The following is an 11,587-nucleotide window of genomic DNA, read 5'->3' on the forward strand; positions in this document are numbered from 1 at the left end:
GCTACAAAAACGTGTATACCCTTTGACTCTACAAAACTACTTCTAGGACTGTATCCCAAAAAGATCTTAAAATTTGGAAAAGGTCCCACAGGTACAAAAATATTTATTGCCCCTCTCTTTGTGGTGGCCAAGAACTGGAAACTGAGGGGATGCCCACCAATTAGGAAATGGATGAACAAGTTGTTTTATGTGAACATAATGGAATACGATTGTGCTATAAGAAATGAAGAACAGGAGGACTTCAGAGAGGCCTGGAAGGACTTATATGTACTGATATTGAGTGAAAGGAGCAGAACCAGGAGAACATTGTACACAGTAACAGCCACAGTGTGTGAGGACTGTTTCTGATACACTTAGCCCTTCACAGCAATACAAGGACCTAAAACATCCCGAAAGGACTCTTGAGGCAAAATGCCATCCACATCTAGGGAAAGAATGATGGAATCAGAACGCAGAATGAAGCAGGCTATTTTCTCTTTTGCTATGTTCTGTTTTCTGTCGTGGTTTCTCCCATTCATTTTAATTATTCCACGCAACATGACTAATGTGAAAATGTGTTCAGTAAGAATGTGTACGTAGAACCCATATAAGATTGCATGCCATCTCTGGGAGGGAGGGAAAGGGAGGGGGAGAAAATTTAAGACTTATGGAAGTGATTGTTGAAAACTGAAAACAAATCAATTAATTAAAAAAAAAAGAATTCTTCCTTTCTGATCCAGAGGTTGGCTCATCTGGAGAGCAATGGATGAGCCTTGCCCAGGGGAAACCATCAATACTCACCATCAGTGGGAAGCATGGACACTTATGGAGAAGCACACACACTTCCAGCAGTGCAGGGGAGAGGTCTTTGGTCCATGTTGTTGATCTGCTGCTGTCTGGGCTGCTCTTACTGCTCTTCTGTGATGTGCAAACTCTGGACAGCATTCCTCCTTCATTGTTCTGTGAGCCTGTGGCTGGCAAGGCTCCACTGGACAGAAAGTTCTATATAAATGTCTTTTATATTCTGTCCAAACATTAATAAAAAATTGTACACTTGTCAGGAAACTACACCTATTGCTTAAAAGATCTCAAGGGTGCTGGTAAGGTAGCCTTTTCTTTCTGCATTTTTCCCAGCAGTTGTGCTTTGGGTTCTGAGGCTCCCATCTGCTTTCAGCTCCAAGCTCATTAGAATCTTCAGCCAAACTGCTTCCTCTTTCTCACAGGAAAAGGACTGATTTCTGCCACTCTTGCACTTTGAGCTAACAACCCAAAGACATTTCACCACAGCTCATCTATTTTAGAAGGCAAGAGAGCCCTCAGACATCTAATGATGATACTAGAGAAAAAAAAACCCTAGAGAATTTTTCCCAATGAGGTGGAATAGAACTATTTTCATCAGTTTTAGCTGGAATGGGAATTTCCTATACAGAAGGATATTTCTTGACCCACTTGCAAATCACTTTGAAACAGAATAATCCTTTATACCTAGTTACTTTAGACTTGACCCTTTAGTCTTACTTTAATTTCTGATCACAAGGGATTTGTGTTTGTCCTTCATTTTTGAAGAGGACCATGACATCAGGGAAATGATGACATGATTTGCAGTTGACATTGAATGAGGGAGGGCTGTATAAGGCCACCAGCCTCACTTTCTCCTACAGAGTCATCTGTTTGGATGATAGCGACAAGATATTCATCAAGATGATTGAAGATGGCCCAGAATGCAATGGGAGACACTGACTCTTCAGGCTAGGGCCTTTTTCAGTACTCACTGAAAGTGAGGTAGCACTTATTGAGTGAATAGGCCTCTTTTAAGAAGTGAGACAAGGGATGGCCTCATTAGGGGCAAAGTCTTTATCAGAAGCCTTTCTTATTTAGGATTAGAATTTTGGGGGGACTGCTGCTTGGTTTTGGATTGCTCAAGTGCTCCTTATTGCTGTCCCTTTAGAGGATACCTTTCCAGGAAGCTGTCAAGACCTCTCAGTTTTAAGGGCACCCTTAACTTTGTAAGCCCCAAACTTATACAAATGAGGTAGATGATGAAGAGACAAAGGAATAAAACAGAACAAAAAGCAAAATCTTGTTCTTCTTCCTTCCTAGCCCTGTCAGGCCTCATTCATGCTTTTGCTATCTATCTATCCCCCCCCCCCCCCCCTCTCTCTCTCTCCTCTCTCTCTCTCTCTAAATGGCCAGCAAGGAACTGTCTTACTCCTGTGTCTTCTTCTGTGTTTCTTGTTCAGAAAGGAAAGCCATCTGGACAAGTGCACATCCCTCCTCCAGTCGTCTCTCCTCCCTATGGCTCAGTACTGGTGGTATATTCCTTCTTCTTCTGGGGATGCCTGAAGATGAGAAGAGAGGTGTTAAAGAACTGGCTGGTCACATTCCTCCCATGAAACTGGGCCACTGATGATACTATGCAGGGCTCAGGGCCCATCTTCTCCACAAAGTCAAACCAGCGCCATTCTGTGCCCAAGCTCTATTGCCCCTGCACAGTCTTAATCTCTCTTGTCCTCAGGTTATCTTTTATTTTGTTAAGATGATTCTATTGTATGTTTGAACAGAAGACACATACAGCAGTCAGGACCACCAAGACACCATTCATGACCAAGCTGAGGAAGACGGGTGACCAAATCCTTGGGTTCTTGTTAGAGTCTTGATAGACTCAAAAACCCTAATACAAAAAGTCAGGATCATCCAGAATCAATCTGTCACTGAGAAGTGGGACAGAAGCCTGGAAAGAGGATTATGTAAGGGAGAATAGGAAGGAGAAGGAAATAGGAAAGTGTACTAGCACAGATTCTGTTCCTTATAGAACTTTTTGACATTCAGGTAAAGAAGCACCAGGAAAGTAAGGGTGGTGAAATATGGAAAGGAGAGTGATAAAGAAAGAAAAGAGCCTACATGGTATGAACAGAGGGCTGAGACACAAAGATGACCGGATAACCTATGAATAAAATATGACAATAGGCAGTATCTGGAGAGTCTCTCTTCTAGAGTGCCAGTCTTTATTAAGTTCCTTCGTTTCTTCCCCATTTCTCCCCCCCCCCCCAAAAGCCTTCCTTCTCCCCCAGTGTGCACTAATGCTCTTCCTCTAGTATACTTCCTTACCCCTTACATCATATCTCCTCTCTCTCATCAGACTGGACACACCCAGAAGGAGTCCTTATTCCTGCTTTACTATTTCAGGGGCACATTCAGCCTTCAGGGATTGCTCTTCAGTCCAGAGAAATTCCCAGGGGGAGGCTGAGGAAGGACTGAATGTCTGACAAGCTCAGTTCTCCAGGAAGGGTAGATCTGGAATTCAGTCAGTCCTCTTCATTCCCTTGAGCTGAATCCTGAGTGTGTGACTTGGGACAGGCTTTCCAGCCTCAGTTATCTGTCCTCTACTTTCCCTTCTGAAAGGAAAGAGCAGCTCTACCCCTCTTTCCCTTTCTAGGGGGCAAAATGGGAGGGGAAGACAGGTTTTGGAAAGGTCTGAAGGTGGGAGAATGGAAGGAAGCTTTTCAAAGTGTCCAAGTGTGTGAGAGCAGGGTGGGGTCCAAAAGTGGGCAAGTGGTTCCTTTACCAAAGACAGTTAAATAAAACTTCTAAATATGCATCTTTCCTGAGACTGATATGATGTCAATTTCATAATATCCACTGTCTTCAGAGGTCACATTCATTAACTTCAGAAACTTATCATCAGCGGTAGATAGTGGCTCCTCATATTCCTTCTGTGGAATGACCCAGCTTTACCTCTCTCCTTCCTCTTCAGCACCTCTCCTGTAGGATCCATTCCTTCTGCTCACATGGCCTCCCTTGGCCAGACTCTCACCACTTCTCACCTAGGTTATTTCTTATCTTCTTAATGCATCTCCCTGCTTCTGTTCTCTTTTCTTTCTCCAGCCCATCCTCCCCACAGCTGACAAAGTAATCAAGACAAAGCTGAGCTCATTTCCTCTCTGACTCAAAAATGTCCCTGAGATGCAGGTGGGTGGGGATGGAGGGTTGGTGGAGGTTGGAAGCTTTTGTGCCCTCTAGGCTGAGAATACAAACAGGTTCTGATTGCACTCCAGTTTCTGCCCAGGGTCACTCAGCTAGTAAGCATCTGAGTCACGTTTGAGCTGTGCACTGTCACCACCTAGTGGCCCCATCTGAATGCCTACTTTCCTTCAAGTCTGGGCTCATTGGGTAGGAGTTATGGTGTATTGGAAAATGGAGTGGAGTTAGAGGCAGTCTCTCCATTTTTATTTCAAAATTGAGACAAGGGACGTAGATCACCTAAAGTCTGTTCCAACTCCAGGTTAGGATCCCAGGCAGAAGCCTAGGACAGGGTCAAGGAGCATTTCCTGGGGAGAAATAAGGAGGGGAGAACACTGAAAAGTGGGTGAGTTGTTCAGGCTCTCACAGACAATGTAGCTCTGAGTAGATAGTCAGGAAGACCAGAGTTCAAATCTAGCTTTGAAAATTTCCTGGGTGTCTGACTTGGCTAAATCAGTTAATCTCTTTCTGCCTCTGTTTCCTTAATTGTAAAATGGATAGAACTCTTATCTCCCTGGATGTAATTACCTGTGATATAGGCAGCTATGTCTGAGTCTGAGAGAGGAACAAATGAGACTTTACTTAATTTATGTAAATGGATGTATATCACATGTATATATAAGTATATATATCTATGTGTGTATGATACATACTTTAAAGACATATTAATAGACACATACACATATCAATCTTCCTATCTCCAATATGTTATTAGTGCTGTTTTGAGGACACCCTATTCATACATACACACATAAATGCACACATTTATATAAATTAATCATGTATTGGATAATACACATATAGACATATCTATCTTTATGGATATTGAATTCCCCAGGTTATTGTAGGAAGAGCTTGTTATTTTGGGCCGTAGAGGCCTAAACCAAGAGCAACGGATAGATGGATGGAAGACCAAATTCAGGCTTTATGTAATGAAAAAAAAGTCTTAACCATTAGGACTACCTAGTTGTAGAATGGGTTATCTCAGGAGGCAGGAGTGGACTGCTTCTCACTTTAGGCCTTGAAGAAAAGGCTAGAGGAATACTGGTCAGTTGAATCATGGCAGCATTTCTTTTTAGGTCTGGATTGGACTCAGTGGCTTCAAAGGTTACCTCCATTCCTCAACCCTAAGCTTCCTTCCTGTCCTTCATCCTTACCAAGGCCCTCTCCCTCAGTCTCTATTATTAAACCAGCTTCCAAACCTGCAGGGCCAAGGCACAGGGGGCCAAGGATGCTTCAGAGATTCTTCACTTCTGTGTGGCTGAGGAATTACATTGAATGGAGGAAAACCATGAGATGCTGGCTGAAAAACCAGCTCAGCCTCTGCACCACAAGGAAGGAAAAGGGGGGAGGACTTGTGTTTGTGAAACCTACACTAAGAAGGTCCCTCAGCTGGAAGTACAGTCTCTGTTAAGCAGTGCAGGTGTCATAGCTCAGCATAGCTGTGCCCAGTCCCACCTGATCTCCAGCTATCCTCACCTCTTTGATCCTCAGACCCCCAGAGCTGGGCTCTCATCTGTGAGGAGTGAGGGTCCCCAGCAGCTTCCTCACCTTGTGCCATTCACAGCCTCCCTGCTTCTTTCTCCTGTGCCATCCTTGCTATTTGCAAGTCCTGAGGGCCTTGCCTGTTACCCTTCCCTTCTCCCCCATTCTCTTCCCCCACATCTCTTGCTCCTTCCTCTTCCCCTTCCCACTCCTTCTCTTCTCCCCTGTCCACACCCATGCCCGAAATTTGTGAACTCCAGCTGAGAGCCCCAGAGTAAGGCCAGGAGCAGTTGGGGGTGATCACTCACTTCTGATGTGACTGAGAAAATACAGCAGAACCCTGGTAAAGAGGTATTGGGAAAGGAATCCATGATCCATAAAATCAACCCCTGCTCTAAGTTATGTGCTCTGGGAAACCTCCTCAGTAAATAGTTCAGGCTTTTCCAGTGATGGCCTTTTTTCTTCCTTCCAACTGATCTCTTCAATCTGTGAGCCTGCCTAGGATAGTAACATACAGCCTCCTGACTCTACACTCCCTGAATCTGTGTACAGACTTTACATATATTTCCCCTCATTCAGTCATGTTCCAAACTAAATAGTAAGTGCTATCTCCTCCGAGCCCAGCCTATGTGTTACATCCAGCCCAGGAATCCACCAGGAGGCAGGGACATCCTATTAACTGCTCTGACAATGGGACCTCCCTCTTCCTCCCTCCCCCTGGAATTCTTCCCCTTTCTTCCCAGAGTCCTTGTTCCTAACCTCCCTCTTCACCCCAGTTACTCAGCTCAGTTTGAGACCTTCAGCCTAGGGCCTGAATTGTCAACATCATTGGGTGGATGAGTGAAAGCAAACTCGATTATCTCACTCTATCTAGTTAGTCCCCTGCTTCATATTCCAGCCACCAACCAGCGGCTGGCATGTTGGCATCTATCCTATAGTCACACTAGTAAGGCTCTTCTTTTCTTCCAACCCCATCCCAATTATTAGAGGCAAGGAATGGAGCACCCAGTTTTATGTGAGGAACACTTGAGTTTAAATGTTACCTCAGATACAAACTGTGTCATCCTGGACAAATCATTTAACCTCTGTTTCCTAAACAGTAAAATGGAGATAGTAATTAGCACCCATCTCCCATACTTGTTGTAGAACAGCTGGTATATATCAGGTACTTAATAGATGCTTGTTTCCTTCCTTTCCACTCCTTTTTGTTTCCTATCCAGGAGACAGTAAAAACTAAGAACACTCTTGCTATTGGAAAGGGCATGGTAGTTTACTGTCCTAGGGTTCCTTTCACCATCTCTCTGATTCTGCAGACAAAGTCTGTCTTCCATGGTCCCTCACTACCCTACAAATATTATCTCCCTCTTTAAAATACAAGATCCTTGAGAGTAGGGACAATCTCCCTTTGGAATATATATATAAATCAGTGCCTAGCACAATGCCTGGAACAAAGTAAATACTAAATACAAGCTTTTTCATTTAGACATTCAAAGCCTTACACAGAATCTCAAAACTGGAATAGTTGGTAGAGGCCATGGAAGTCACCTGTAGCCCAATGAGAATCTCTTTTATCAATCGATCATCTTGTAAGCATTTATTAGATGATTGCTACATACAAGGATCAATGTTAAGCAACTGGGGTAAAAAGAAAAAGCAAAAACAGTTTTAGCCCACAAGGAGTTTACATTCTGCTGGGGGAAACAATGTGGACATAATCAAGTACATACAAGGTATATACAATGCAGATGGGAGGTAACCTGAGAGGGAAGGCATTAGAGCTGGGGGAACTGGGAAGCTCCTATGGAAGGTGGCATGTGAGGTGTCTTGAAGGAAGCCAGAGAAGCCAGGAGGCAGGGGTAAGGAGAAAGCTCATTCCTGGCATGGGGGACTCCAGTGAAAGGAGTGGAGACAGGAGCTGGAGTGTCATGGCCAAAGAAAGCAGGCCTTTTATGCCTGGATGGTTGAGTGTATAGGATGTCTAAGAAGACTGAAAAGATGGGGAAAGGCCAAGTTGGGAAGAGCTTTACATGCCTCCCCAAACGAGAGGTAACAAGCAACTGCTGAAGTACTAACTGGGGCCCGAGGTGAGGGCAGCGTGGGGGTGACATGATCAGGTCAAGCCTCTGAGAAGATCAGTCTGGCAGCTGTGTGAGGATGGCTTGGAATGGGGAGAGGCTTAAGGCAGGGATAAGAATAGGAAAGTGGTGCAGTTCAGGTGAGGAGAGGTGGTCACTGAGTGAAAGGAGATAAAGGGATATCATTAGCAGGAGATGTGGAGAAAGAGATGACAAGGTTTGCTGACTGACTGGGTATGTGGGGTGACTGAAACAGAGGAGTGGAGGATGACAGCAAGAATTAAACCTGGGTGATTAGATTGAATGTTGGTGCCAGGGACAGTGACAGGAAAGAGAAACTTTATAGGTCTTTCTTTAACTAACAGTTTTGAAATAATGCACAGTACTAGTGCTCTCTCTTCAGATCAGTCCAGGAAAATCTCATTTCCCTTGTAATTAAGGTGGTGATTGGATTAGAGTAAAGGGCCTTCAATGATCTACCCAAGAGCAGTGCTATCTTTTCCTGTTGTGACCAAATTGGATAATGATCAGAGGAAGAACCCTATGATTACTTCATTAATTGCAGATCCCTCTGATCAAATGGAAAGTAAAATCCTTGAAGTAAGTGATCACCACCAAAAATAAAAGGATGTTCAATAATCAGGAATGGCTGAGAAAGTGGTGTGATATGAATGTGATGGAATATTATTTGTCCTTCCTTTGGAAGAGGACCAATGACATCAGGGCTTGATGTACTCCTTGTGGGCTGGGACTCATGCTGGGAATGGATTTAAATGAGTCAGTTGAACAAAGTCATTAACCTCACTCTTCCAGAGTTATCAAAGTACAATGACAAGACAAAAGTCAAGATGACAGAGGCCCAGGATGCCATGGATGGCCATGGCATTTCTGATGTCTGACCAAGCTCAAAGTGTTCCATACCACGTGATCAAGCTTCCCCTTATCCCCACTGGCACAAATTGTTATCCTGCTGTTCTACAAGGAGGAAGTCTTCAGATGCTTGGGGTAGACACTCCTTAACTCACCAATCAGGCTGAGACTTCTGGGTTAGCCTCCATATGGTTTTAGCCTGTCTGTCCAGACAGTGTTACTGGGGTATAGCAGTTTCCCATGCTACAGCTTCTTGGAGTCACAGGCTAGAGTTGGGTCCTAAGTAGACACCAAAGGTGGATGAGCAGCCCTGAAAAGGGCTCAGTAAGCCCTCACACCAGAGAGGCTAGTCCTCCTTGAACACCCCATAGTATTGGACTATATAAAATAAAGAAATAGGTGACTTCAGAAACATAGAAGATGTGTATGAACTGATGCAGAGCAAAGTAAGCAGAACCAGAACAATAATTCATAGCATTGCATCAATGTGATTAAAATGAGCACTTCACTCCTTCCCTATCCCTCAACCTTCTCTCCCTTAAATTAAAACCTTTCTAACAAATATAGTCGAGCAAAACAAATTTCCAGAATGACTATAACTGAAATGTGTGCCTTATTATGCAAATTGAGTTCCTCACCCCTTATGCTTCATCCTCAGGCCTCTCGGATTGTTTTGGGTTGTTGCAGCGATCAAAGTTCAAAAGTATTTCAAAGTTGTTGTTCTTCACAATGTTGAGTCTGTAGAAATTGTTTGCTGTATCAGTTTGAAGGGTTCTCTTCATTAATTCTCATTCCATGATAGTATCCCCTTACACCCCTATTCCATAATTTGTTCAGAACTCTCCAACTAATAAGCAACACTTTAATTTCCTGGTCTCTTTTGTGATAAAATGAACTAAAGACCTAGTAGTGGCATCACTTGACCAAAGCTCATGTGCAATTAAAGCACTTTTCGGGCATAGTTCCAAATTGCTTTCCAGAAAGATTAAACCAGATCCATCCACAGTATACTAATTTACTCCTTTTCCCATAGTTCTTCCAATATTTTCCCTTTTACTTGTTTGCCAATCTTTCCAATCTGAAGGGTATGAGGTGGTACCTTAGAGCTGCTTTAATTTTAACTTCTCAAATTATGAGTGACTTGGAGCATCTTTTCATGTGGCTATTGATAGTTGGGATTTCTGTCTCTGAATATTTCCTATATATGTTCTTTGATCATTTATATATGAAATGGATTCTTATTTTTATAAATATGAATCAGTTCCCCATAGATGTTAGAAATGACATCAGAGAGAGAACGTCATATAAATATTTTCCCTAGCTACTTGCTTTTCTTCTAATTTTATCTGCATGGTTTTTGTTTATGCAAAAAAGGAGAATATTTATTATTTTCAAATATCCATTTTTCATCTGTCTCTTGTCTAGCCAAGAATTCTTCCTTTATCCATCCTTGTAAAAGTTATGTTTATATTTTCTCCTCTGATTTGTATATGATGTGGCCTATAACGTCTATGTCATGTATAAATTTGGAGGTTATCTTTTTGTATTATATAAGATATCTATACCTAACTTTCTGCCAAACTGTATTCCAGTTTTCCCAGAAGTGTTTTGTCCAATATTCAGTCCCTACCCAGTACATGGAGACTTTGAGTTCATCAAAAACTATGCTGCTATTTCCTACTATATGTTATAGACTTGATCTGTTCCACTGATTGACCTCTCTGTTTTTTAAGCAATACCATACCATTTTGATAAATATTGCTTTGTAGTACAGAGTGAGATCTAGTATTGGTAAGGCTTCCTTCTTTTTAACTCTCTTTCATTTCTACCCTTGATATCCCTGATCTTTTGTTCTTCTAGGTCAGAGCTACCAAATTCAGATAGAAATGGTGCCACTAAAACTCTACAAAAGAATCACAATATTGCTTTAGAAAACAACATATAAACATTATCTATGTTCTATAGTATTTTTATTTGCTCAGGAAGGTTGCTGGCCCCAAGTCTGACACCTGCTTCCGAGGAATTTTGGTATGATCTTTTCTGTAACTTTACAAAATAATTATTTGTGTGGTATAGCCCTGAAAAATTAGTCAGTATTATCACTTATTCCATTGCCATGGTCTTTCCATGGACAATTATTATTTCTCCACTTATTTAAGTGTCTTTATTTCTCTACAGAGTGTTTTGAATTACCTACTTTGTAGAAGCAGGACAGAAGGACCTTAACAGGGACTCTAAGGACTCACGAAAGGAAGAAATCCAACAAACTGACCTTCTCCTGCCTCAGTCTTCAGCAAAGTCAGGATAGACCTGGTGGGATATTTTATCCAGGTCAGTGGGAGGTAGCATGGTACCACGGGAAGAAAACTGGACTTTTGGTAGAAAATGTAGACTGTAATCCTGGTTTCACCATTTGCAATTGTGTGAATGTTTCTTGGCCTGCATTTCTTCTTCTGGAATGTGAAACTGGAATCTGTCCAAGTATTGGTGCATGCTTATAAGCCCTGCTACTGAAGGGGCTGAGTGTTGGGGGTGTGAGCTCAGTTTTCACGTGAACAGTCTCAGGCAGGTAAAAGTGAGGACTTCTAAACCTCAGAGTTGTCACGAGGCCCCCCCAGGGAACAGCTGGGGATTGAGGGGAGAAACACGGGCTATCTCGTGCATTTCCACCTCTTCTCAGTGGGAAACTTGCTGGGGAGAGCACCCCACCCTTGAGATTGGCCTGTGGTCTGAGCACACCTTTTGTTAATTAGCTAGGGGCTGAGAGCACCCACGGTATTCACGTGCAAACTATGGGCGGGAGAGCTTAAGTAGGGACAGGAAAGCCTGAAGGCCCTCTTCTGGCTGCGGGGTCCCCTTTGGGGGTCCCTCCCCGCTCTTCTTGCTGCGGGGCCCTTGGAGGGAAGAGGGTCCCTCCCCTCTTCCACTCCCATCCTCTTGCTGTATGATCCTTGCCCCTTGGGAGGAGGAGGAGGATTCCTCTCTCCTGAGGAAGAATTCACCCTGCATATGGATATGTAACTAAGACCCTGAATAAAGCCTAACCCTTGTTTGACTCTGGAAAGTCTCTTCTCTCAACATGTTTATCCGGCTGATCACCGAAGACCTGCGAAAGGGAAGAAGGCTCGGGTAGCTCATCGGCCTGTAGGCTGAACAGC

The 11,587-nt window shown here is 43.2% G+C and overlaps 2 long non-coding RNA genes across 7 annotated transcripts in view; both read left to right on the plus strand.

Moving 5' to 3' along the window:
- The window catches only part of LOC140528965 (uncharacterized), a 30,746-nt gene extending 19,253 nt beyond the window's left edge, over positions 1 to 11,493 (plus strand). Inside the window, exon 2 of the long non-coding RNA XR_011975373.1 lies at positions 10,608 to 11,493. This is a non-coding gene — a long non-coding RNA (uncharacterized lncRNA). The remainder of the gene's footprint in view (positions 1 to 10,607) is intronic.
- LOC140528962 (uncharacterized) overlaps positions 1 to 11,587 on the plus strand; it is a 145,647-nt gene that overhangs the window by 57,833 nt on the left and 76,227 nt on the right. The window lies entirely within an intron of this gene.

Source organism: Notamacropus eugenii, chromosome 2, assembly GCF_028372415.1.
Source record: "Notamacropus eugenii isolate mMacEug1 chromosome 2, mMacEug1.pri_v2, whole genome shotgun sequence".
NCBI classification, from domain to species: domain Eukaryota; kingdom Metazoa; phylum Chordata; class Mammalia; order Diprotodontia; family Macropodidae; genus Notamacropus; species Notamacropus eugenii.